This window comes from Ips typographus, linkage group LG5, assembly GCF_016097725.1.
Source record: "Ips typographus isolate SLU linkage group LG5, UJ_Ityp_2.0, whole genome shotgun sequence".
NCBI lineage: Eukaryota > Metazoa > Arthropoda > Insecta > Coleoptera > Curculionidae > Ips > Ips typographus.
The window spans coordinates 609,889-636,270 of NC_138426.1; the positions used below are offsets into that span (position 1 = coordinate 609,889).

A 26,382-nucleotide genomic window follows, 5' to 3' on the forward strand; every position below is an offset into this window, starting at 1 on the left:
TGCAACTTCTGTTATATCTTTGATAATATTTTTACGCATTCTGCGACATTTCTAGACTTTCTGCAATCGTTTTGCATTCTCTGCAACATGTTTAGCCTTTTTAACCCTTTTCTTGTCTTCCTATGATATTTTATAAAATATTACTCTTCTGCAATGTTGCCATGTCTACCGTTAAAACGGTATATCTACCGTTTTTGTAGTTCTTCTACCGTTCTCCTGTTTTTTTGTATATAATCTACTGTTTTTAATTACGTTATTGCCATTATGTTGGTTGTAAAACTTTTTATATACTTTTTCAGTTTATTAAATAGGAAATTTAATAAGGATTCTGAAAATGCGCTTAAAACAGTCATTTTCTTACTCCAAATTATTCTCTAAATCCACGTGATGTCTGTCACTATTGTCAGAATTGTCAAAATTTTACTAAATTTGAATTTCAACACAGTTTTCGAAACAAGACGGTTTTCTGAGATTTAACAATTATTCACTTCAAAGTCTAGCTAAATAGTCTTCTGAAATCACGTGACAACTGTCAATAACATCAAAACTGTCAAATCATGCTCAAAAGTTGCAAAAATCAGAGTTTAGAAATATTTTCTTGAAGTATTTGATATAAAACGTGTATCTGAGATATATGACAATTATTTTGTCAATTGTCACGTGACCGTCTAACTAAATAATGTTCTAAAATCACGTGACAACTGTCACTAACGTCAAAACTGTCAAACCAGGCTCTAAAGATGCAAAAATTTGGGTTTAGAAACGTTTCCTTGTGGTATTCGATATAAAACGTGTTTCTGAAAATTATGACTGTTATTTAGACAATTATCACGTGACCATCAAGCTAAATAGTGTTCTAAAATCACGTGACAACTGTCACTAACGTCAAAACTGTCAAACCAGGCTCTAAAGATGCAAAAATCAGGATTTAGAAACGTTTCCTTGCAGTATTTGGTATAAAACGTGTTTCTGAGAATTATGACAGTTATTTTGACAATTGTCACGTGTCCGTCTAGCTAAAGAGTGTTCTAAAATCACGTGTCGACTGTCACTAACGTCAAAACTGTCAAACCAGGCTCTAAAGCTGCAAAAATCAGGATTTAAAAACGTTTTCTTGCAGTATTCCATATAAAGAGTGTTTTTGAGATTTATGATTGTTGACAATGGTCACGTGACTGCCTAGCTAAATTATCCTTTAAAACCACGTGATATCTGTCACTAATGTAAAAACTTATAAAACAATTATTAATGAAAAAATTAAAAATCTGTATTTTTGATGTACGGTTTTTATAGCAAGAATCAATGATTAGACACCCTGTATAATACTGTAAAATGAATGAATTGGTGTTGATATACCGTTATCTACCGTTTTTTGACTGATTATTCTACCGCCATTAAATATTTTGACTTGGCAACACTGCTCTGCTGCACCATTTGTATTATTATAGACCTCTTGCAACGTGTTTATACCTTTGACAAAATTTTTACACCTTCTGCGACATTTCTTGATTTTGTGACACAATAATTAGATTTTTCCCAAAACCCTCCTCTGTTACAGGACGTATTTTTTATGGGGGGGACAAATTGAAGAATCGCAGAACAAAAAGAACCGAGAAATCCGATATCTAAAAGGTAGCAGCACAAGAAAAACTACTTTGCAAGGATTACTTTCCAGAAATAATGGTCTCACGACAGGAAGCTTCTGCTGATGCCATTAATCGATCAATACACAAAAGCATTTTTCAAAAGTCATTCAAGTTGACGCCATTTATGCCTGTACTTTAAGTTGTTCTATATTAAGCTGAAAATTGCCAACAACTAATTACTTGGTCCGCTTGTTATTGCGGTCAGAAATGACTTTCTAGAAAATTAGGTTTTTAGGACACTGGACATAAATTGCTGGCTTTAATCAACTCCACTTACAACGTCCGAAATGTGTGAATGAAAATTCAGGAATGTTACACCCAATAATCTAATTAAGCGCTAAAAGATATTCTTCGAATACATTAACTACTTTAAATAGGGTTTCCTTCCCCCAAAAACCCAATAAAATTAAACAGCACGATCTTAATCGTAAGGAAATAACACCGAGTTGCTTGAAAATCGATATCCTTTTATTCAGAAACGGAGGGTGACTTTGAGAGTTTGATTTTACCAATCACTGAAGTTTAAATAGTGTTAGATACATGAATACAGGGAGTTGAACCAAGTAGCAGGAATATTATGATTCATAATATACAGGGGGTTTATTAAGTACTTAGATAGGTGAGTACTTAATAGGTTTTCGTAGTCAAGAAATAATCATTTTGCAGATACCGGGTGTCAGAAAAAACATACAGAAAAACAACTGTAAATGAAAAGTTGTGTTCCAAATTTGAGCTCACTATCTCAAACACTGCACTATATAGAAGAAACCACTAGAAAAAAAGTTGAAACTTTGACACCCTGTATCTCCGAAATTAATTTTGTGATTTCAGTAACAACAGTCGTTCAGGAAGTTAAAAGAGCGACGAGGGATGCGAGTTTTATAATTTTGTTTTGGTGCATTGACTTGTTTAAATTTTTGAACTTCTAAATTTACGAAGATAGTTTTATGAACATTTTACACAGTATAATACACACTCTAAATTATTTTGTCTAAAAAAAAATAAAGCTCCTAACTATAAAACTAAATTGTTTTTAAAATTTCAGTTCTTCAGGAAGTTAAAAGAGCGATGAGGGATGCGAGTTTTGCAACTTTTGGTGCATTGACTATATCGATTGACTCTAAATTATATTGCGTAAGAAAATAAAGGTCCTAACTCTAAAACTAAACTAAAAACCAAAACAGCCTCAGAACCAGCAAAGTTGTTTTTTTTTAAACATTATTTGTTAAACTAAAGAAAATACCCTAATTAGTAGAGAATATGACTGTCAGTTAAATTAATTCTCGGTCAAAAAAGCATTTTAGCATCTGTGTCGACATATTTCTAATTAAACCAAAACTAAAACATTAATCAGCTTGAAAGTTTATTTTAATTTTTGGTTTGGACAGACAGTTTAACTAATGTTTGCAACTTTTAGTTTTTGTTGAAACTATGTAATAACCTTTTTCTAAATTACTCGTTATTTTACTTACGTTGTACAGCAAAACCAACCAGTAAATTCTGTTTGAAAATTGACTTGAGAGACGTAAAAAACTCTTTTCTTTAATTTTTGACTACAAATTCACACATTTAAACTTTGAAACTTGACTTGAGCATCAGAAGGTGACTATGAACCAATGAAAAACACCCAAGTAATGTACTTTTTATACTGGAAACTAATCTTTATTAGTCCATATCTGGAAATCTATTAAAATTCGAGTGTATCTTGTGCTTTTATAGCTTGATGGATGATATTCTGACAGTTGTCATCTGAATGACACTAACAACCGGCTGAAGAAGTGTCACAAAGTCTCAAAACTCTGACCATAGAAGTGTACAAAACGAATAACGTACTGGTTTCGGCTTCCAAACTGTATTTCATAGCTTAATAAATACAATTTTGATCGAAATTACGAATTAACAGCCTAAATCTTTCCAAGGAAGTATAAAATGTAATTAATACACTTCATACAAGATCTATTAAAAATCAATTGTGTTTTGTGATTTTATAGCTTGATGGATCATATTCTGACAAATGTCACACTCAACTACGGCTGAACTAGACCGTCAAGTCGAATGTTATTTGTCACAAACTGTCAAAATTTTACCCATAGAGGTGTACAATACCAACAACATACTTTTTACTGATTTAAAGTGTACTTTCTAGTTTAAAGAACCAAATTTAAATAAAAGATAAACTGACCCATCAGTTTAGCAATGAAACGTCACATATGCCTACATTTTTTCCATGGAAGTATAAAATACAATTAATAAACCTCATACTAGATCTGTTGGAATTTTCAGTTTCAGCTTGAATATTGTGTTTTATAGCTTAATGGATAAATTGTTGACAGTTTTAACGGAAACAACTGATTGATCAGCTTGTTTGGCAGTTTAACGTGACAACTGTCTGAATCTTTCCATGGAAGTATAAAATGGTCAAAACAAAAAATTCAATCAAATGAAGCAATGAAATACAGGAAATTTTCCTGAAAAAAAAAATTAAGCAAAAAACTGAATTTTTAAGTAATTTTTTTCATTTTTAAGTTTTTATATTTTCAAGATACCAAATTAATTCAAAATTTTCAAGTTTTTAAATCACTTTTTAAGTTACCATGTCAATTATTGAGTTTTATAATGGGTTTCAAGTGTATTAGTCAATTTTCAAGTTACCAAAACAGTTTTTAAGTTTTCTAGTGAGTTTTATAAATTTTAAGTTAATTTTCTAGTTCTAGTTCTTAAAAATGCTATTTCAAGTTTTTCAGTCAATTTGCAACTTTTCTAGTCAATTTTCAATTTTTTTAGTCATGTTTCAAGTGGGTTTCAAGTTTTTTAGTGAATTTTTAAGTTACCAAGACAGCTTTTAAGTTTTCTAGTGAGTTTTTAAGTTTTTAAATCTATTTTCAAGTTTTTCAGTCAATTTGCAACTTTTCTAGTAAATTTTTAATTGTTTTACTCAATTTTCAAGTTACAAAGATAGTTTTTAAGTTTTCTAGTGAGTTTTAAAAATTTTAAGTCAATTTTCTAGTTCTAGTTCTTAAAAATGCTATTTCAAGTTTTTCAGTCAATTTGCAACTTTTCTAGTCAATTTTCAATTTTTTTAGTCAATTTTCAAGGGGGTTTCAAGTTTTTTAGTTAATTTTCAAATTACCAAGACAGCTTTTAAGTTTTCTAGTGAGTTTTTAAATTTATTTTCAAGTTTTTCAGTCAATTTGCAACTTTTCTATTAAATTTTTTATTTTTTTAGTCAATTTTCATGTTACCAAAACAGTTTTCAGGTTTACTAGGAAGTTTTTAAGTTTTTTGGCCAATTTTCAAGTTACAAAGATAGTTTTTAAGTTTTCTAGTGGGTTTTAAAAATTTTAAGTAAATTTTCTAGTTCTAGTTCTTAAAAATGCGATTTCAAGTTTTTCAGTCAATTTGCAACTTTTCTAATTATTTTTTTAAAGTCAATTTTCAAGTTACCATGTCAATTTCTGAGGTTTCTAGTGATTTTTAAGTTTTCTAGTGAGTTTTTAAGTTTTTAAATCTATTTTCAAGTTTTTCAGTCAATTTGCAACTTTTCTAGTAAATTTTTAATTGTTTTACTCAATTTTCAAGTTACAATAGTTTTTAAGTTTTCTAGTGAGTTTTAAAAATTCTAAGTCAATTTTCTAGTTCTAGTTCTTAAAAATGCTATTTCAAGTTTTTCAGTCAATTTGCAACTTTTCTAGTCAATTTTCAATTTTATTAGTCAATTTTCAAGGGGGTTTCAAGTTTTTTAGTTAATTTTCAAATTACCAAGACAGCTTTTAAGTTTTCTAGTGAGTTTTTAAATTTATTTTCAAGTTTTTCAGTCAATTTGCAACTTTTCTATTAAATTTTTTATTTTTTTAGTCAATTTTCATGTTACCAAAACAGTTTTCAGGTTTACTAGGAAGTTTTTAAGTTTTTTGGCCAATTTTCAAGTTACAAAAATAGTTTTTAAGTTTTCTAGTGGGTTTTAAAAATTTTAAGTCAATTTTCTAGTTCTAGTTTTGTAACTTTTCTAGTCAATTTTTAATTTTTTTAGTCAATTTTCAAGTTACCATGTCAATTTCTGAGGTTTCTAGTGATTTTTAAGTTTTCTAGTGAGTTTTTAAGTTTTTAAATCTATTTTCAAGTTTTTCAGTCAATTTGCAACTTTTCTAGTAAATTTTTAATTGTTTTACTCAATTTTCAAGTTACAATAGTTTTTAAGTTTTCTAGTGAGTTTTAAAAATTCTAAGTCAATTTTCTAGTTCTAGTTCTTAAAAATGCTATTTCAAGTTTTTCAGTCAATTTGCAACTTTTCTAGTCAATTTTCAATTTTATTAGTCAATTTTCAAGGGGGTTTCAAGTTTTTTAGTTAATTTTCAAATTACCAAGACAGCTTTTAAGTTTTCTAGTGAGTTTTTAAATTTATTTTCAAGTTTTTCAGTCAATTTGCAACTTTTCTATTAAATTTTTTATTTTTTTAGTCAATTTTCATGTTACCAAAACAGTTTTCAGGTTTACTAGGAAGTTTTTAAGTTTTTTGGCCAATTTTCAAGTTACAAAAATAGTTTTTAAGTTTTCTAGTGGGTTTTAAAAATTTTAAGTCAATTTTCTAGTTCTAGTTTTGTAACTTTTCTAGTCAATTTTTAATTTTTTTAGTCAATTTTCAAGTTACCATGTCAATTTCTGAGGTTTCTAGTGGGTTTCAACTTTCAAGTGGGTTTCAAGTTTTTAAATCTTAAATTTTCAAGTTTTTCAGTCAATTTGCAACTTTTCTAGTCAATTATTAATTGTTTTACTCAATTTTCAAGTTACCAAAACAGTTTTTAGGTTTACTAATAAGTTTTTAAGTTTTTTGGTCAATTTTCAAGTTACAAAGATAGTTTTTAAGTTTTCTAGTGAGTTTTAAAAATGTTAAGTCAATTTTCTAGTTCTAGTTCTTAAAAATGCTATTTCAAGTTTTGTCACTATTAAATCGGCTTCTAGACACCTTAGTGGTAAAAATTCGAGCATTTCAAGCTGTTTTCAGCCTGAAAAATTGAGTTTTATAGCTTTTCACCATCTTCGTGCAACAAACTGGAGCATTTATAAGAAATTTGGACTATTTTTAGTGCTTTAAGACTGGAAAATCGAGTTTTAAACTATTTCTAATGATAAAAGTTAAGTTTCAGGCTCTTCAGTGATGGCTTGGACTGTTACATGTAGTTGTTACATGTACATTAAATCCAGAAAATTGAGTTGTACACTTATTACAGTCTTGAAAATTGACTTTTGGACTCTCTTTTATCTTAGTAAAGTCATTTCCAGTCTTCTTTGTGTTTTGTCTTGATTTTCGAACTGTTTTTAATGGTTGAAATCCAGTTACAGACACTCGATAAGGCAGATCGAATGTTAAAATTATTTCTAGTAGTAAATAACAGAAAAAAATTGAACAGCAGTAAAAATCCTGTTTTTTGACTATTTTCTGTGTGAAAAATTAACTCGTAAACCTCACAGATGCCAGATGAGAATTGAATCCTTTTGTATTATTGTATAAACGTTTTTAATCGTAAAAATGATCAATTTAAGCCACGCCTCAAAGTATTTAAAAAAAAAACTGACAAATTACCTTGAACTGTCACAACACTCAACGTACACAAGTAAATCCTCCCAAACTTATTGCAGTTGATATGCAAAAGGGTGCAAAACTTAAAACTGAATCACATCAAGTATTATATCAATCACCACTTTTTGTCACTCAAAACACAACCAAGTTTAACATAATGCGAGCGGTAACAACAACATTGTTTGATTGATTAGATCCACCATCCGAGTGCATAATGTATACCGAATGTCCGAGTTTTGCGCTCCGTTTACAGGAAAATTCGAGTTGCGTCGCGACGCCCTGTATATATTATGACGTCCGCCCGCGTCTCCGACACCTGACACACTGCCGCCTCACTAGCGTAGAGGGAGCCGCCGCCAGTGCCGCCAATGGGAGTGGGCGCGCCCGTATCTTTTAGTTTCGGGATCGAAGTTTTGTGTATATGGATTACTCTCTCTCTCTTCGGATGGTTGATTTTTCGTTATTTTCATTCTTTGGTGACCATTAGTTTGGATTTTAGTATAGTATACTGGGTGTCCTTTAAATAACAAAAGTACAGCGGAACTCAAAATGTCTACAGAGTGAGTGATTGTATTGCTTGTTTCGAGAAAAGTTCTAACCACTGTGTAAGATTTTTGGAAATATTGTAAAAAAATTGATTTTGACGCCCTCTAGCGTCTAAACAGTACAACCAAATAAAACAATTACTGCTCTCGGTGAATTTTTAAAATTCCAGTTCTTCAGAAAGTTAAAAGAGCGATGGAGGATGCGAGTTTTATACCATTATTTTGGTATTAACTTTCCTAATTTTTAAAAACTTCTAAATTCAGAGAGATATTTTACGAAAATTTTACATAATATTCTATACACTATGAGCTATATTGTTTAATAAACATGAAGATCCTAACTTTAAAACTGAATTTTTGGTGAATTTTTAAAGTTTTAGTCCTTCAGGAAGCTAAGAGAGCGAAAAGGGCTGCGAGTTTTATAACGTTGTTTTGGTGCATTTTCATTAAATTTTTGAAACTTCTAAATTAAATTTATAACTACTGCTCTATAAGTTGAATTTTAACAATTTTAACGTTCGACAGTGTGATTGACGTGACATTATGGCTTTCATACACGCCAAACCTATCAAAAAGCTATATTCGAATATAAACATCTAAATGCTGAATAGGCTCTCTCTTGAACTGTATTTTACTGTTCTATAAGTCGAATTTTGATATTTTTGACGTTTGACAGTCATACACGTCAAAGCTGTTATCAAAAAGAAAAAAAAACAGCTACATGGCAACTGAATTTGTTTTGAGTCGCTCGTACTGTATTTTGTACAGTTCTATGAGAAGAATTTTGACAGTTTGGTCTTACAGGCTGCCATTTTGGTTTAATACTCAACATTTTTATTGATTAATTTGTTTGCGACTGTTAAATAGAAAAGGTAATTAATGCTGAGCGGCAAATAACCACTTTCTTCTCCCAACCAAACTAGCTTAAATAAGTTAGGTACCTTCTAATTAAAGTCGTGGAAAAAACCTATTTCAATAAAAAAATACTTTGTCATCAAAAGTCACTGATTTATTTTCTTCTACTCTATAAAGAAAAAAAATCAATAAATCAGATGCAAAACGAAGGAAACGCCCTTTCGTTTCCTCTTAATCCACGTTAGAAGCATCAGGGATGAGGAAGACAAAAGACCATCCAGTCAAACATATTTTATTCACGTTAAGGCAGCTGCGGAAGCGGCAAACACTTTTTGTTGTTTTTGGCTTTTCTAGGATTGAGTTTGCCTTCGAATTGGGATATAGACCCGAATCCGACAGTCACTTGTTTTATTTAGGACAATGCAGTATTTAGTCGATAGAAGAGCCATTCTGTCAATTTTTAAATTATTGTCGTAATTTATAGCCTTTAACTTTTGCACTAAGAGTGTTTGGCTGAATAATTTAGATTTGGCTTATTATTTCATTAATTGTGTGTGAAGACTACATTTTGTGGCACGAGACGGAGTCTTCCGACCGCGACCCATTTTTATATCAAATCGGTTCAGTGACGAAATCAATTTTATTATTTTGCCTGTTTCGACCGATATTTCGAGTCTACGTCAAATGTTAGGCTAATTTGATGTAAAAAGTCTGTATCGATATTCAACTGTCTCTGCTCTGACAGCATCAAATTTTGACCATTTTCTTAACTTCCTTATTATTCATTTTTGCAAAAAGAGATGGTGTCTCAAATCTTAGCGGCATACCAACCTTATTTAGATGTATGTCAGTTAGTTTTTGAACCTCCTTTCATACAGATGGAGCCAAATGGTCCATAAACAACTTTCAACCGTACAAATCGCTTGGAGTGAATGGAATTTTCTCGCCCTTCTGACAGAAGGAAAAGAGGAGAATCGGCATTACGAGAGGTAGCTTAGCATTGGGATATATTTCATAACTTTGGAGAAAGGCAAAGAAGGTCACATTTATACCAAAAAATAGAGAAGAATATATTATAATAGCCTCACATCTTTTCGACTGAAAACAATAGGAAAAATTGTAGACAACTACATTCCAACTCTTTTACATCCGTGGCAATGAAGCTTAGTAGTAGATAAACTACTTGACAAGCTAACAAGCACTATATGAACACACTTTATGTGCACTGATAGAAGCAGGAATCAAAGTCACTGAGAGATGGTATGGATTATAAATCCAGCCAAAACCACTGTTGTACCATTCACAAGAGGAAGGAAGCTGGAAAATTTGAAAACGATTCAGATATCTGGAGAATTCATGGAATTCAAGGAAGAAGTTAAATTTCTAGGAATAACACTAGATCAGAAACTTCTTTGGAACAGACATAGTCAGTAAAGCCACAAGGGTGTGTTGAAGAATGGCAGGAAAGACCTGGAGTTGCATCTCAAGCATTCTGAGATAAACCAGACAAGGTACTGCTAGGCATGCCCTTAGCAAAGTACAAAAACTGGCATGTCTATGCATAACAGGAGCCTTTGCAAAGATGATGGAATGGCTAAGAATGGAGTTGGACGAGGAATGCTGGTAAGTAACATTTCTGGACATCTGACGTATCCGAATCCGGAAATTTCACTTTGGGGGTACGTTTTTCACTAAGTTAAGTAACAAGAGAGAGTGGACTGATGAATCTGTTACTTACCGTCTGGGCAAACACATCATTAAATAGACATACAAGGGAACAGGAGGAGGAGCGTTTGGGCCAAGAGCCAAATACTCGGAGCCAATGGAAAAAGTATCTTTCAGGCGGAAATTCACGCAATAGAGAGGAGGAATATTGCAATTCTGATTGATCTTCAAGCAGCCATAACAGAAGTAGAAGGAGTCTTCTGGTGGCTTGAGGGCACCTGTAAACACGAGCTCAAATTGAAGGAGGAACAGGAAAGAGCCTGGGAGGAAGCTATTGGCGCACTCTGACAAAACTTTTTGGAGGTTACAACCGGAAAAAGAGTAAAGAATTTGTAGAAGCAACCTACGTTCACCAAGAGGACACCGCAGATTCTGTAGGAAAGAGAGTTGCTTTATGAATGTGATGCTCAAACATAAGGACCAACTTGTTTGGTAGCAGCATCATCAATGATAGCTGAAGCTGGAGGAAGAACTGTGATGAATGCCGCAGGGCATTGTCACCTTGACAAATCTACAAACGATCCTGTAAACTTCACATTGATATCTCCAGTAGCAGAAAAGCGGACTGCTTGTCACTGTTGAACATCAATTCAAGTGAGTTTCACGTAAACCGATTTCCAATTGCGGATCGCAGCTGGATGAAAGCAAACTTTCAGGTCAAATCCTGCATGAATTTCGATCGTCAACGAATCGAGATTGACTCGTTACAACGCCAAACAAAAATGTTTTTTGGATCGTTTCGAAATAAATCGACGGTGCGGTAGAATATCGGGGCAATATATTTTATTCGCGATCCGGAGGAGTCGCAAAAACCTCGTTATAGTTTCCGCTGGATCGGATCCATAGATAAAAGATATTCCGATTGATATACTACGTTTATATTTTACTTGCGACCATCTCGACGATTTGTTTGACTAGAAAATTGGTTAAGTTTTACTATGAAGCTTAGTTTAGCACAAATACAGGGTGGTTCAGTTTTAAGAGTCAATAATTCACCATTTGATAGCTAATCAAAAAATAAGTTGACTTGCATTATGTCATTTTTCTGAAAAAACGTTTCCTAAGGAAGATACAGTCCTCCAAATTTCAATTTAAAAAATCGTTTTATAGTTTAAAACTGAACATCCAACTCATCCAAGACTTGTGAAAGTCCAAATTTGTACTGAATAGTCTAAAAACTTTTTTACTAGTAGGAATGGTCTTATGATTCGCTTTCTCAGACACCATCCTGGTTGAGTGTCTGAAACTGGCATTCAAGAACTAAAAAAGTCCGGAAATCAAGACAAAGATTGTATTGTGCATGAAACTCATTTTTTACTACTAAAACTAATATAAAAGTTGACTTTTAATGCTAGAACTGACTTTACTAGGAGTAAAGAGAGTCCAAAAGTATATTTTCAAGACTTTAATTGGTGTACAACTCAATTTTCTGGACTGGACAACAAGTCTAGAAGTAAATTAAATTTTCGGACTATTTTATTTCTAAAAATTAGTTCTCAAGACTATTATTGTAGCATTTGGTACCAAAATTTTTTACTTTTATTACTGAAGAAACTTGACTTTTGGAAATAATCAATAAACTCGATTTTTCAGTCTTAAAAAGCACTAAAAACAGTCTGAATTTCTTAGAGGTGCTACAATTTATTGCACCTATGAGTGTTAGAAGTCAATTTAATAGTGAAGAAGCTTGAAATAACATTTTCAAGACTATGGTCAGTGGACAAACTGGCTTTTAGGCCTGATAAGTCAAAAACTTTGTAAAGATAGTCTTGAAACTCGATTTGAGGCACTGAAAACAGCCTTAAAACACTAAAAACAGTCTAGTTTATTAAGAAATACCCGAATTTTTAGCACTGAGGTGTTAGAAGTCGATTTAATAGTCACAAAGCTTGGAATGCCATTTTAAGTCTTTGAAGATTGTAAAAATTGTTTTTTAAGTTTGCTATGTCAATAACTTGGTGAAGATAGTCTTGAAACTAGATTTTCCAAGCTGAAAGCAGTTTTAAAGCACTAAAAATAGTCCAGAATTCGAAGAAAATGTAAAGCAAAGTAAAAAGCACGAAAAGTTAGTTTTCAAGACCATTTTCATGTATCTAATGTCAATGTCCTGCCTCTAAGACTATTTTCAAGACTAAAATATTGAAATTTGTCTTCAAATTATGAAAACTTACTTCAAATGCAAATTTTAAGCTTCTGATGTCACTTTTCATTAGTTCAGTCACATTTTGGGGTTCAAGTCAATTTTTAAGGTTTAAATGTATGAAATTGTAGTAAGAAATTCTTGAAAAAGTAGTTTTTATGTCTACAAGTCAATTTTTAGTATTAAAGTCTCTCGGTTTGCATGAAAACTGGTTACAAACACAATTTTTACGCTTCTGAAATTTTTATCTTTTCTAATTCAATTTTCAAAACTAAAGTCTTTTAGTTTGTCTGGAAACTATGAAAACTGGCTAAAATAATATTTTTTAAACTTCTTAAGTGAATTTTCCGTTTCCAAGACAATTTTTAAGTTGGGTTGGGTTAGTTTTGGGTCTTTGACCGTAATAACGTGTAATAAAGTGCTTGTTCCAAATTTGATCAAGCTCCAATGGTCTGACAACGATTTTTTAAACAGAAATTTGAAGGACTGTATTTTCCTTAGGAAGCACTTTTCAGGAAAATAGCATAATGAATGTCAACTTATTTTTTAATTGGCTATGAATTGGTGAATTATTGACATTTAAAACTGGACCACCCTGTATATACCGTACAAATTTAGATATGGGCAGATCCACATCATTGTGCTTGGAAAGCAAAAGTATAGCACTAACTGTACTACTCAAAACAACGTAGAGAACGTAAAGGATCAGTGCTTTAGCCACCACACTCTCCAGATTTGATTGTTTTTATGTTAAAACTATTTTAAGATGTCCCCTGTGTGAGTGTTTGGCTGGATAATTTAGAAATGGCTTATCATTCAATTAATTGTGTGTGACGACTATATTTTGTGGCACGAGACGGAGTCTTCCGACCGCGAGCCTTATTTATACCTAATATAGATAAACCTTTGACTGCAAAATCCCAGAATTAGAAAGATTATCATGCAGATACATTAACTCATAAAGTCTGAAGTAGGATAGCTCATCCAATGCATTAAACAAACATGGATATACTCTAATGAAGTTATTATAGGCTTTTCGTCAATTACGAAACAACAAAATATCAAATATTTCACGGTTACCAATGCAAAAACTGTCAAATCAACCTGACTTTCATGCAAATTTGCTACTTACTTTGTTGAAAACTTTTCAATGTCATATTATATTTTTTCTTTGTTTAATTTTCCGTACATGAAAGCAAAATAATATTAGTGTAAAGCATGTATACACTTGACTTGGGCTCTTTAAGACATCCAAATGTACCCTACATATTTCTTGTAGCAAAAGAATAAGGCTCATTTGTCTTTCAGTCCTTTTCTGCTCGCTCCAGACTTATTTCAAATAACATAAAATTGTCGCTTTTTCTTGCACCCTTATTCCCTGTTCCATCTTATTTGGAATACGACAGTCACTCCCTTTGACACGATTTGTAACAATTTAATCCTGGAACGCTATAAAAATGTTCTTTTTTCATATAAATAACAGATTAATAATGCCAAAATGTAGTGGATCGTTGGAATAAAAATAACATGTGGATTTTTAAGTAAATGGAACAAATTTTGTATTTTATTAGGATAGCCACTGAAAGGGGCTTTCTAAATCTGTCCAATTTTCATGCACTATTTCGTTTAAACCTGAGAAATTGCCTTATTTGACTGACATAGTATAATCTTTTATATGTCTATGGATAGCTAATAAAATGGGCTTTCCCAATATCTGGTTTTCGAATTTTAAACATTTTCTGACCTGAAACTAGCCTAACTTCAAGCCTTGAAGCTTTTTTCAGTAAAAACTACACTTTTCACTGGTTGTAAACCTTAAAAACAAAACTTTTCATTTGCAATTGATGATTTGCTAATTCTTGGAGAAATACCAATCTTGATACCACTGAAACTCAGAATTTTAAACTGTTTTCAGAACTAAAGTCTTTTTTTAGTTAAAACTGCAATTTTCAATGGTTAAAAACCTTAAAAACAAACCTTTCAATTGAAATTTTATGCGACAATGGCTGAGTTGCTAATTTTTTTAGAAATACCACTGAAGATCTAGTTTCAGGATTTTAAACTGATTTCAGACCTGAAACTGGTTAATTATATGCCTGGAACTCTTTTCTGCAGTTAAAACTACAATTTTCAGTGACTGAAAACCTTAAAAATACAACTTTTCCATTGAAATTCCATTCGAAAATGGCTGCGTTGCCTATACTTTTAGAAATACCACTGAAGAATTAGTTTCAGGATTTTAAACTGTTTTTAGACCAGAAACTAATTAATTTTATGTATTGAAGCTATTTCTGCAGTTAAAATTACAATTTTCAGTGACAGAAAACCTTAAAAACGCAACTTTGCCATTGAAATTCCATTCGAAAATGGCTGCGTCGCCAATTTCTTTAGAAATACCACTGAAGATCTAGTTTCAGGATTTTAAACTGTTTTTAGACCAGAAACTAATTAATTTTATGTATTGAAGCTATTTCTGCAGTTAAAATTACAATTTTCAGTGACAGAAAACCTTAAAAACGCAACTTTGCCATTGAAATTCCATTCGAAAATGGCTGCGTCGCCAATTTCTTTAGAAATACCACTGAAGATCTAGTTTCAGGATTTTAAGCTGTTTTCAGACCTGAAACTGGTTAATTTTATGTCTTGAAGCTTTTTTGCAGTGAAAATTACAATTTTCAGTTACTGAAAACCTTAAAAACGCAACTTTGCCATTGAAATTCCATTCGAAAATGGCTGCGTTGCCTATACTTTTAGAAATACCACTGAAGATCTAGTTTCAGGATTTTAACTGTTTTCATACCTGAAACTGGTTAATTTTATGTCTTGAAGCTTTTTTGCAGTGAAAATTACAATTTTCAGTTACTGAAAACCTTAAAAACACAACTTTTCCATTGAAATTCCATTCGAAAATGGCTGCGTTGCCTATACTTTTAGAAATACCACTGAAGATCTAGATTCAGGATTTTAACTGTTTTCATACCTGAAACTGGTTAATTTTATGCCTTGATGCTATTTCTGGAGTTAAAGTTACAATTTTCAGTGACAGAAAACCTTAAAAACGCAACTTTCCATTGCAATTTTATGCGAAAATGGCTGAGTAGCCTATTTTTTTAGAAATACCACTGAAGCTCTAGTTTCAGGATTTTAACTGTTTTCAGACCTGAAACTGGTTAATTTTATGTCTTGAAGTCTTTTCTGCAGTTAAAATTGCAATTTCCAGTGACTGAAAATTTTAAAAACACAACTTTCCATTGAAATTCTATGCAAAAATGACTGAGTTGCCAATACTTTTAGAAATACCACTGAAGATCTAGTTTTAGGATTTTAACTGTTTTCAGACCTAAAACTGGTTAATTTTATGTCTTGTAGCTTTTTCTGCAGTTAAAATTGCAATTTTCGGTGACAGAAAACCTTAAAAACGCAACTTTTCCATTGAAATTCTCTGCGAAAATGGCTGAGTTGCCTATTTTTTTAGAAATACCACTGAAGATCTAGTTTCAAGATTTTAACTGTTTTCAGACCTGAAACTGGTGAATTTTATGTTTTGAAGCTTTTTTTGCAGTTAAAACTACAATTTTCAGTGACTGAAAACCTTAAAAACACAACTTTCCATTGAAATTCTATGCAAAAATGACTGAGTTGCCAATACTTTTAGAAATACCACTGAAGATCTAGTTTTAGGATTTTAACTGTTTTCAGACCTAAAACTGGTTAATTTTATGTCTTGTAGCTTTTTCTGCAGTTAAAATTGCAATTTTCGGTGACAGAAAACCTTAAAAACGCAACTTTTCCATTGAAATTCTCTGCGAAAATGGCTGAGTTGCCTATTTTTTTAGAAATACCACTGAAGATCTAGTTTCAAGATTTTAACTGTTTTCAGACCTGAAACTGGTGAATTTTATGTTTTGAAGCTTTTTTTGCAGTTAAAACTACAATTTTCAGTGACTGAAAACCTTAAAAACACAACTTTTCAATTAAAATTTTATGATAATATGAGTAATATGACTAGTTTGTAATTTTTTTAAGAATGACCACTGAAAGTCTAGTTTTAGGACTTTAAACGGTTTTTAGACCTAAAACGGGTTAATTTCAAGCCTTGAAGCTTTTTGCCACTGGTTGTAAACTTCAAAAACAACTTTTTCAATTGAAATTACACCCTGAATTGGCTAATTTGCCAATCCTAGGAAAAATACCACAGAAACTCTAGTTTCAGAATTTTAAACTCTTTTTTTTAGTAACAAATTTTGACAATTTTTTTGTCACATTGGAATGCCCTGTTTTTAGATAATCAAATATTTGGTTTAAAAAATAAGTTTTTCTTAGTCAAAATTGGTTTTAAGTATTTTTTATTTGTTTTTTTTTAGCTCTAAATAACGGAGCTATTCTCTCTTTTACCCTCTGATTACTTACCCTTTGATTTTGATTTTTTTGTATTTAAAAAAAATAAATATTTTTTTTTTGTTTTTACTAACTCTACTATCTGAAGAATTTGATTTATTTATTTATTTTATAGAATTGTAGGTTTGTGAGAGTAAAAATAAAATCGATAGCACACACATAACAGGAAGTATAGAATAAAGCAAGCATCTTCCATGTTTCTTTAGTATTGCAAGCAAAAGAGCGTACCTCTATAAAATTCTTGTAACATAACAGTAATGTAACTGTATTACTACTGCTTTGTTTGTGTACTTCTTACATGGAAACAATTTTGAAACAATCCCCAACCTTGTTTGCTGTCGCATGAGCTTATATTGCCAGCTTTACCAGGTTTCACAGAAAACTCTTTTCAGGAAAAATTTAATATCATATTCTGCAAGCAAAACGTTTTGTTTATGCCAATATTCTATCACCAGAACTTGTTCACAGTTGGAAAAGTCGTACATAAGATGGTTAACAACCAAAAAAAAAAACAAGAGGAAGGTTAATACAATTTTCGCTACGCTTTCCCAAAGCTCTCTATATTGGAAATTGGACCCGAGGGAATCTGGGCAGCAGGTAGTTTATAACATCTATTTCTAGGAGGGCAATCCTTGTTTCACCTACCTCGGCCATTTTCCAAACTACTCGACTTTTACGGAAATTGTTGACCTGATTTCAGAGAGTTTCAATTATTTATTTAACCAGACTCTCGAAAACTTTGGCACCGGATTTCTATTTAAAATAGTTCAGTTTGTTAACCAAAAGACTGGCATCTTTAATTGATCATGTTACCGAGATACTGAATCTTAAAAAGTACTTAAAAAAACAGAAATTGTACTTTTTGCAAAAAGAGCATTATTTCAATTTTTGAATGATTGTAACATTTTTATTTGACCTCTTATAGATTTCATTAAACCGACATTAGAAAGAGGATTAAAAATTCTACAAAATGAGCCAAAACTGGCCTCTTTAAACTTTCTCTAAAAACTTTTGGTATAAATATGCCCTTTGTTGGGCATTGGAAACATCCTGGAGCAAAACAAAAAATTGGCAAAATTGCACTTTTTGCAAAAATAGTATTTTTTCAGTTTTTGAATTATTGTAGCATTTTTATTTGAACTCTTAAAGATTTTACTAAAACGCCATTAGAAAGAGAATAAAAAATTCTACAAAATGAGCCAAAGCTGGCCTCTCTAGCTCCTCATGTTGCTGAGATATCGAATTTCAAAAAGTAGTAAAAAAAAACCCTAATACCCCACCATTCTTTCGATTTTTTTGAAAAATGGAAAATTTTAAAGTGCTTTTTTTGTTCTTATTTCACCCAATTTAAGGTCCTTTGGTATAAATATGCCCTTTGCTGTGCATTGGAACCCTCCTGGAGCAAAATAAAAAATTGCCAAAATTGCACTTTTTACAAAAACGGCATTTTTTCAATTTTTGAATAATTGTAACTTTTTTATTTAAACACTTATAGATTTCACTAAAACGCCATTAGAAAGAGGATAAAAAATACTACAAAATGAGCCAAAACTGACTTCTCTAGCGCTTTATGTTACCGAGATATTGAATTTCAAAAAGTAGTAAAAAAAGACCCTGATAACCGCCCATTCTTTCGATTTTTTTTAAAAATGGAAAATTTTAAAATGTTTTTTTTGTACTTATTTTACCTAATTTAAGGTCCTTTGGTATAAATATGCCCTTTGCTGAGCATTGGAATCCTCCTGAAGCAAAATAAAAAATTACTGAAATTGCACTGTTTGCAAAAATGGCATTTTCCTCATTTTTGAATAATTGTAACATTTTTATTTGAACTCTTATAGATTTCAATTAAGCGCCATTATAAAGAGGATAAAAAATTCTACAAAATGAGCCAAAGCTGGCCTCTCTAGCTCTCCATGTTGCCAAGATATTAAATTTCAAAAAGTAGTAAAAAAAAACCCTAATACCCCACCATTCTTTCGATTTTTTTGAAAAATGGAAAATTTTAAAGTGCTTTTTTTGTACTTATGTTACCTAATTTACGGTCCTTTGGTATAAATATGCCCTTTGCTGAGCATTGGAACCCTCCTGGAGCAAAATAAAAAATTACTAAATGCACTTTTTGCAAAAATGGCATTTTTCCCATTTTTGAATAATTGTAACTTTTTTATTTGAACTCTTATAGATTTCACTAAAACGTCATTAGAAAGAGGATAAAAAATATTACAAAATGAGCCAAAACTGGCCTCTCTAGCTTTTCATGTTATCGCGATATTGAATCTTAAAAAGTCTCCTTCAATTTTTTTTGAAAACTGAAAAATTTTTAGAAGAGAAAGAGAACATTTTTGCCCTATTACATAATTAGATTAAATCAGTCATTTTCTGCTAAAGTTCCAGTTAGAGTTAACTGAACCGTGTAAAACTGTGTCTTAGTGTTTTATTAGTAAACCAATATTATGGTTTCAACGTGAAATGATTCTCTGTTTTCTCATCATCTGTCTCTGTCCGTTGTATTGAATTGATCACTATATCCGTCTTTTTTTAAATGTGAGGGTCACTTTGTCCCAGAAATGTTAGATTTCAATGCTTATTTCATAGTTTAAACTCTAGAGTACTGAACTTATAAAAGTAGCCCTTAGTTCAAGTCCACATCTGTAGCATCAATTGCTTTACCCAAGAATGTGATTTCCAAACGTTTTTCTCCCCTAAAACCCAAAACATTCCTGTCTTGCATGTTAGATCACTCAGCTATATTAACAATACAGTCATAAACTTTGTCTTATTAGTCTAATTAGAGTCGGAAAGTCTCCTTCCATTAATTCGGTAACAATTTACGGGCGAAACGTCACTGAATCTTGGCAAACTTAATTGTTACCTTTCAATTAAGTTTCGCTTACGAAATATACAAACTTCGATAATATTAATCGTGAAGTGAAACCCTTTACAATGACTTTACCAAGTTTAAAGCCGTTTGTCGTGTAAGTTATCTATTTTACTGACACGTCGAAGGAATTTAATTTAGTCTCTAGGTACAACTTTGTTAGCAAATTTGCAAACGGATTACAACCAGATAAGGTGTAAATTTGTATAACTGCTTTGCACCAAACGATTGATTGGTATACAGAGTGTTCAAGAAAATAATGTATTGCAAATAATAAAAAAATAACACAAAACATACTTTCTCAAGTACAGTTCTGATTATTATTAATATCATCAGTTGCACGTCATAACTGTCATTGAATTTATCGGAAAACAACACTTCAAACAATACGGAAATTTCAGATTTAATGTTGCAATGTTGCCAGTTTTCCGATTTTCTCGTTATCGAGCTTTTCCGATAATCGATTAACGTTTTCGAAATGTTTTGTGTGGTGCTTCTATTTTACGATTCTGTGGTCCCATTAAAAGGTTCCCTTGTGGACAACAACGTTCCATATTTCGACCATCTTACGATATTTTAAATTAAGTAATTTTGTTCAGCATTCAGCTGAATTCGAACTGTCTAGGAAACTCTAACCGTTTCCTAGATATTCGATTTTTCTTTACTTTTTTGGAAATTGCATCAAAATTTTGAAAATTCAACGTTTTTGGAAGTTTCAGCGATTGCAAAAAACCTCAAAATGTTCGTCTAGAACTGCTCTTTCAACTCATGCTAACCGCAACACTATTGAACATATACAGTATGTCCAAAATAAACGAAAAGGACTAACTTGAACAATTTTGATATCGTAGAAAATGTTCGTAACTCTAACCGTTCCCGGGATATTTGACTTTTCTTGGGAATTGCATCAAATTGCCAATTCGACTGTAAAAATCTCAAAGTGTTTATCCTAAACCGCTCTTTAGCCTCGCACTAACTGTAACAACGATCCAACATATACAGGGTGTCCAAAAAAACAAAAAGGCAATCACTTACATTGGAAACTAACATTTTTCCCGTTGTTTTGTTCTTAAGTGGGAGTAAACCCAGTATATTCTGAATATTTTTGGTCTCAAGCAAAATTTTCGGAACTCTAACCATTTCTGAGATTCGCTTTTTGTTTATATTTCACCAAATTTTTCTACTTCTACTTCTTTTCCGCTATTTTGGGGGGTTCCAGCGACTGATGGAATCTTGTAGAGAAAATAACTTCCTACAACTTTCCTTTATTACACTTTTTTGATATTTTTTTCAAATAACCGAGTTATCCACTCATTTCATTTTTTGAAACAGTTTGGAGGAAATATCTCCCTTAAGCGATCTTTTAGGGCAAAAGTACCCTAACGAAATAACGAAATTTGGTAGATAATAAAATTACCTATAACTTTACCTAATTACACTTTTTTGATTTTTTTTCAAATAACCGAGTTATTCACTCATTTCGTTTTTTGAAACAGTTTTGAGAAAATATCTCCCTATAATGACTTTTTAGGGCAAAAGTGCTCTAACGCATTCTGGTAGAGAATAAAATTACCTATAACTTAACCTTATTACACTTTTTTGATATTTTTTCAAATAACCGAGTTATCCACTCATTTCATTTTTTGAAACAGTTTGGAGGAAATATCTCCCTTAAATGATCTTTTAGAGGCGAAAGTACTCTAAAGCAATTTTATAGAGAATATAATTCCCTACAACTTTCCTTTATTTAACTTTTTTGATATTTTTTTAAATAAGCAAGTTATTCGCTCATTTCATTTTTTGAAACAGTTTTGAGGAAATATCTCACTTAAACGACCTTTTAGGACAAAAGTACCCTAATCTAATCTGGTAGAGAATAAAATTCCCTATAACTTTACCTTTTTACTAATTTCTGATATTTTTTTAAATAACCGAGTTATTCACTCATTTCATTTTTTGAAACAGTTTTGCGGAAATATCTCCCTTAAATGACTTTTTAGGGCAAAAGACAGTTGTTATCTTCTTTACTCAGTTCTACGTAGATACAAACCTAATCCACTTAGTGCAGAGGTAATTCTAAAAATTTTTGGTCTCTTGTAATATTTTCTTCACTGTAACCGTTTTCGAGATATTGGACTTTTTTACTTTTTTTTTGGAAATATGTCATTACTTTAAAAAATCCAAATCTCCGCTATTTTTGGGGCTTCAAGGCTTCAAAAGGACTAAAAATGTTCGTCTTGAAATGCTCTTTCAACTTGTACAAACAGCAATATGATTGAACGTATAGGTACAAAGAGTTCAAAAAAAATAAAATTAAAATTAAAACAGTTAAATTATGTCAGTTGTAACCTACTTTAACCGATTCTGAGTGGGTGTAAACCTAGTCCACTGGGTGCAGAAAGGAATTCTGAACATTTTTGTTATCCTGCAAAACCTCCGGAACTCTAGCCGTTTTTGAGATATTTGACTTTTTTTTACTAAGTTCCATCAAGATTTCAAAAATTCTATCTCTGTGTCATTTGTGGGGTTTCAGTGACTGTAAAAACTCATAATGTACGTCTTTAACTGCTTTTTCACCAAAACTACTAATACCAATACGATAGAACGTATACAGGGAGTTCAAATTTAAAAGCAATGCCCCGTGTGTTGTTATGGCGTTAACCCTATTCTAAAGTGGTTTTAAACCAAGTCCACTAAGTGCAAAACGTCATCCTGAACATTTTTGGTCTTCTGCTAAATTTCTGGAACTCTAACCGTTATCGAGATAATTAATTTTTTTTTTTTCAATTTCAAATTTTGTTATTTTTTGGGTTTTAGGGACCGTTAATTTGATTTTCCGTATACTGCTTTCAGTGTAAATTTTTTTCCCTGAGAAACACATAATTCAATGTGTATTGAACATCATAAAATCGCTGGTCTATTGATTATTTGGAATCGCAAATCAGCTAAACGAGCATTGATTGAATTTGTTACGCAAAGATAAAAGCTCATTCTCGTTTCAATATCATTAGAGTCAACGCGAATTGATTGACAAAATTCGGAAAACCAATTTCCGAACAATAATAAAAAGAGATTTCCGAGTAATCATGACATTATTGTCGTCCGCAGCAAATTTAATTTTGTTTTTGCATTATATTGAATGGGATTTTTTTTAGCTCGGTATTATTGAATCAAAGTCTCGGTGTCTTTGCCGAAGAAAAAAACGATGGAACGCAAAAGCCTATTCAATCAAACAGGAGAACATTAAAGGAACGTCTAAACTAAAGCTATTCAGGTCGAATGAGACGACAACACAACTCCCATTCCTAAAGCGATAACGTTGAAAACGAAACATTCAATTCGTATTCACGAATTCAGTGCAAATGCAGCTGGTTTGCACAGAAATAGGCGTACAGGTAGATAAGAGAGCAAGGAGTTTGTATTTGGAACGGAAAGTGGTAACTAAGTCAGTTTCCTAGCAAGTTTGCTATTTTCAATTTGGAATATTTGCTTTCGTAAAGTTGATTTGAACCGAGGAGTAAACCGCTAAGCTAAATTTTGTACACAAAAACAAGTCCTAATATGCCAAAAATGTCCACTAATTTTCTGAATTACCACCACTGGAGAGTCTAAAAAAACCTTTACTAATTAAAATAGTGTTACGTTTTAAATGTAAAGCTCGAATTGAAGGAAGAATATGGGACGACTACATTTTGTGGCACGAGACGGAGCCTTCCGACCGTCTCCCTTTCCACGAGGATGTCGAGTCTTATTTATACCAAATTGGTTCAGTGACGAAATCTAATGTTTGTCGCTTGTTCTCTTTTTTTCTGCATAGCAGCAGTAATGATGATGCACTACTTGTATTCCGAAACGTTTTTTCTTAATTTTTGTGATTTCTTCTGTTAAACAAACGTCAAAATATCTGATACAGGATGGTCAAAAAAGTTTTTCAAGTGGAACACTATTTATTCTTATAACGTTGTCTGATTCTCTGTTCAAAATTAAGATAAGTTTTTATTAGTTCATTTATTTAAAAAATTTATTTTTTAAATTGAAACCACTCTGTAACTGTCAAATTCAGTCAAAACTGTCTTTATTGTTGATTATTTACTTATCCCACTAAATAATTCGTTTATTTGCATCACTTTGTATAGACTTTTATATGTCAATTGATAGAAAATAAAATGGGCTTTTCAAAAATGTGACAGCCTGTGTTGATATGTTGCTTCGTTTGGCCGCCAGAGGGCTCCAAAGCTAACTAACTGTTACCACTCTAATTCCTTTAAGGGATCTTTTTTCAATCGGGCAGATACGGCCTTGATTTTTGGCACAAACCTAGCACAGTGATTGTCAAATCTAGTGACGTAGAAAAAGTGCAAAAATAAAATTGTGAAGGTCGATTTTCGCTTGCACTAATTGGCTAACGTAACGCAAAACCCATTGGTATAGTGGCGGTGTTTCAGGCAAATTTGACCCTTACAAAAATTGTTAGTTGTAAAAATAGTTTTTTAAGAAATTCCCAAGCATCACATCGTAATAGACCAAGACAGTCAATGAAATGAGCTTTCCATTGACGTATAAAAGTCGATTGGTTAGTGGGACCGTTTGGCCGCTAGAGGACGTCGTCGTTAACCAATTTTTTGTGATGTATCTTTTTGTTTAATCTTCAAAAACTAGCCTAATTGCATTATTTTAGGTAGAGTTTTATACGTTAATAGATAGCTAATGAAATGAGCTTTCTAAAAGTATCCCAACTTGGGTTAATAGGTTGAACGGTTTGGCCGCTAGAGAGCATCAAAATTAACCAAGTTATTCATCGCTTTTTCGGTGCATTCTTTCGTTCAATCCTGAATAACTCGATTATTTGCACTATTTTTAATAGTTTTATATGTCAATAGTTAGCCAATGAGATAGGCTTTCTAAAACTATCTCAATTTGGGTTAATAAGTTGGACGGTTTGGCCTCTAGAGAGCATCAAAGTTAACCAAGTTATTCATCACTTTTTCGGTGCATTCTTTTGTTCAATCCTGAATAACTCGATTATTTGCACCATTTTTAATAGAGTTTTATATGTCAATAGTTAGCCAATGAGATAGGCTTTCTAAAACTATCTCAATTTGGGTTAATAAGTTGGACGGTTTGGCCTCTAGAGAGCATCAAAGTTAACCAAGTTATTCATCACTTTTTCGGTGCATTCTTTCGTTCAATCCTGAATAACTCGATTATTTGCACCATTTTTAATAGAGTTTTATATGTCAATAGTTAGCCAATGAGATAGGCTTTCTAAAAGTATCTCAATTTGGGTTAATAAGTTGGACAGTTTGGCCTCTAGAGAGCATCAAAGTTAACCAAGTTATTCATCACTTTTTCGGTGCATCCTTTCGTTTAATCCTGAATAACTCGATTATTTGCACCATTTTTAATAGAGTTTTATATGTCAATAGTTAGCCAATGAGATAGGCTTTCTAAAAGTATCTCAATTTGGGTTAATAAGTTGGACGGTTTGGCCTCTAGAGAGCATCAAAGTTAACCAAGTTATTCATCACTTTTTCGGTGCATTCTTTCGTTCAATCCTGAATAACTCGATTATTTGCACCATTTTTAATAGAGTTTTATATGTCAATAGTTAGCCAATGAGATAGGCTTTCTAAAAGTATCTCAATTTGGGTTAATAAGTTGGACAGTTTGGCCTCTAGAGAGCATCAAAGTTAACCAAGTTATTCATCACTTTTTCGGTGCATCCTTTCGTTTAATCCTGAATAACTCGATTATTTGCACCATTTTTAATAGAGTTTTATATGTCAATAGTTAGCCAATGAGATAGGCTTTCTAAAAGTATCTCAATTTGGGTTAATAAGTTGGACGGTTTGGCCTCTAGAGAGCATCAAAGTTAACCAAGTTATTCATTACTTTTTCGGTGCATTCTTTCGTTCAATCCTGAATAACTCGATTATTTGCACCATTTTTAATAGAGTTTTATATGTCAATAGTTAGCCAATGAGATAGGCTTTCTAAAAGTATCTCAATTTGGGTTAATAAGTTGGACGGTTTGGCCTCTAGAGAGCATCAAAGTTAACCAAGTTATTCATCACTTTTTCGGTGCATCCTTTCGTTCAATCCTGAATAACGCGATTATTTGCACCATTTTTAATAGAGTTTTATATGTCAATAGTTAGCCAATAAGATAGGCTTTCTAAAAGTATTCCAATTTGGGTTAATAAATTGGACGGTTTGGCCTCAAGAGAGCATCAAAGTTAACCAAGTTATTCATCACTTTTTCGGTGCATTCTTTCGTTCAATCCTGAATAACTCGATTATTTGCACCATTTTTAATAGAGTTTTATATGTCAATAGTTAGCCAATGAGATAGGCTTTCTAAAAGTATCTCAATTTGGGTTAATAAGTTGGACAGTTTGGCCTCTAGAGAGCATCAAAGTTAACCAAGTTATTCATCACTTTTTCGGTGCATCCTTTCGTTTAATCCTGAATAACTCGATTATTTGCACCATTTTTAATAGAGTTTTATATGTCAATAGTTAGCCAATGAGATAGGCTTTCTAAAAGTATCTCAATTTGGGTTAATAAGTTGGACGGTTTGGCCTCTAGAGAGCATCAAAGTTAACCAAGTTATT

The 26,382-nt window shown here is 32.0% G+C and overlaps 1 protein-coding gene across 1 annotated transcript in view; it reads right to left on the reverse strand.

The window, feature by feature from the left end:
- The window catches only part of dpr12 (defective proboscis extension response 12), a 202,839-nt gene extending 195,284 nt beyond the window's left edge, over positions 1-7,555 (reverse strand). Inside the window, exon 1 of the mRNA XM_081980717.1 lies at positions 7,228-7,555. The gene's annotated coding sequence lies outside the window, so the exon portion shown is untranslated. The remainder of the gene's footprint in view (positions 1-7,227) is intronic.
- Between the last annotated feature and the right edge of the window lie 18,827 nt (positions 7,556-26,382).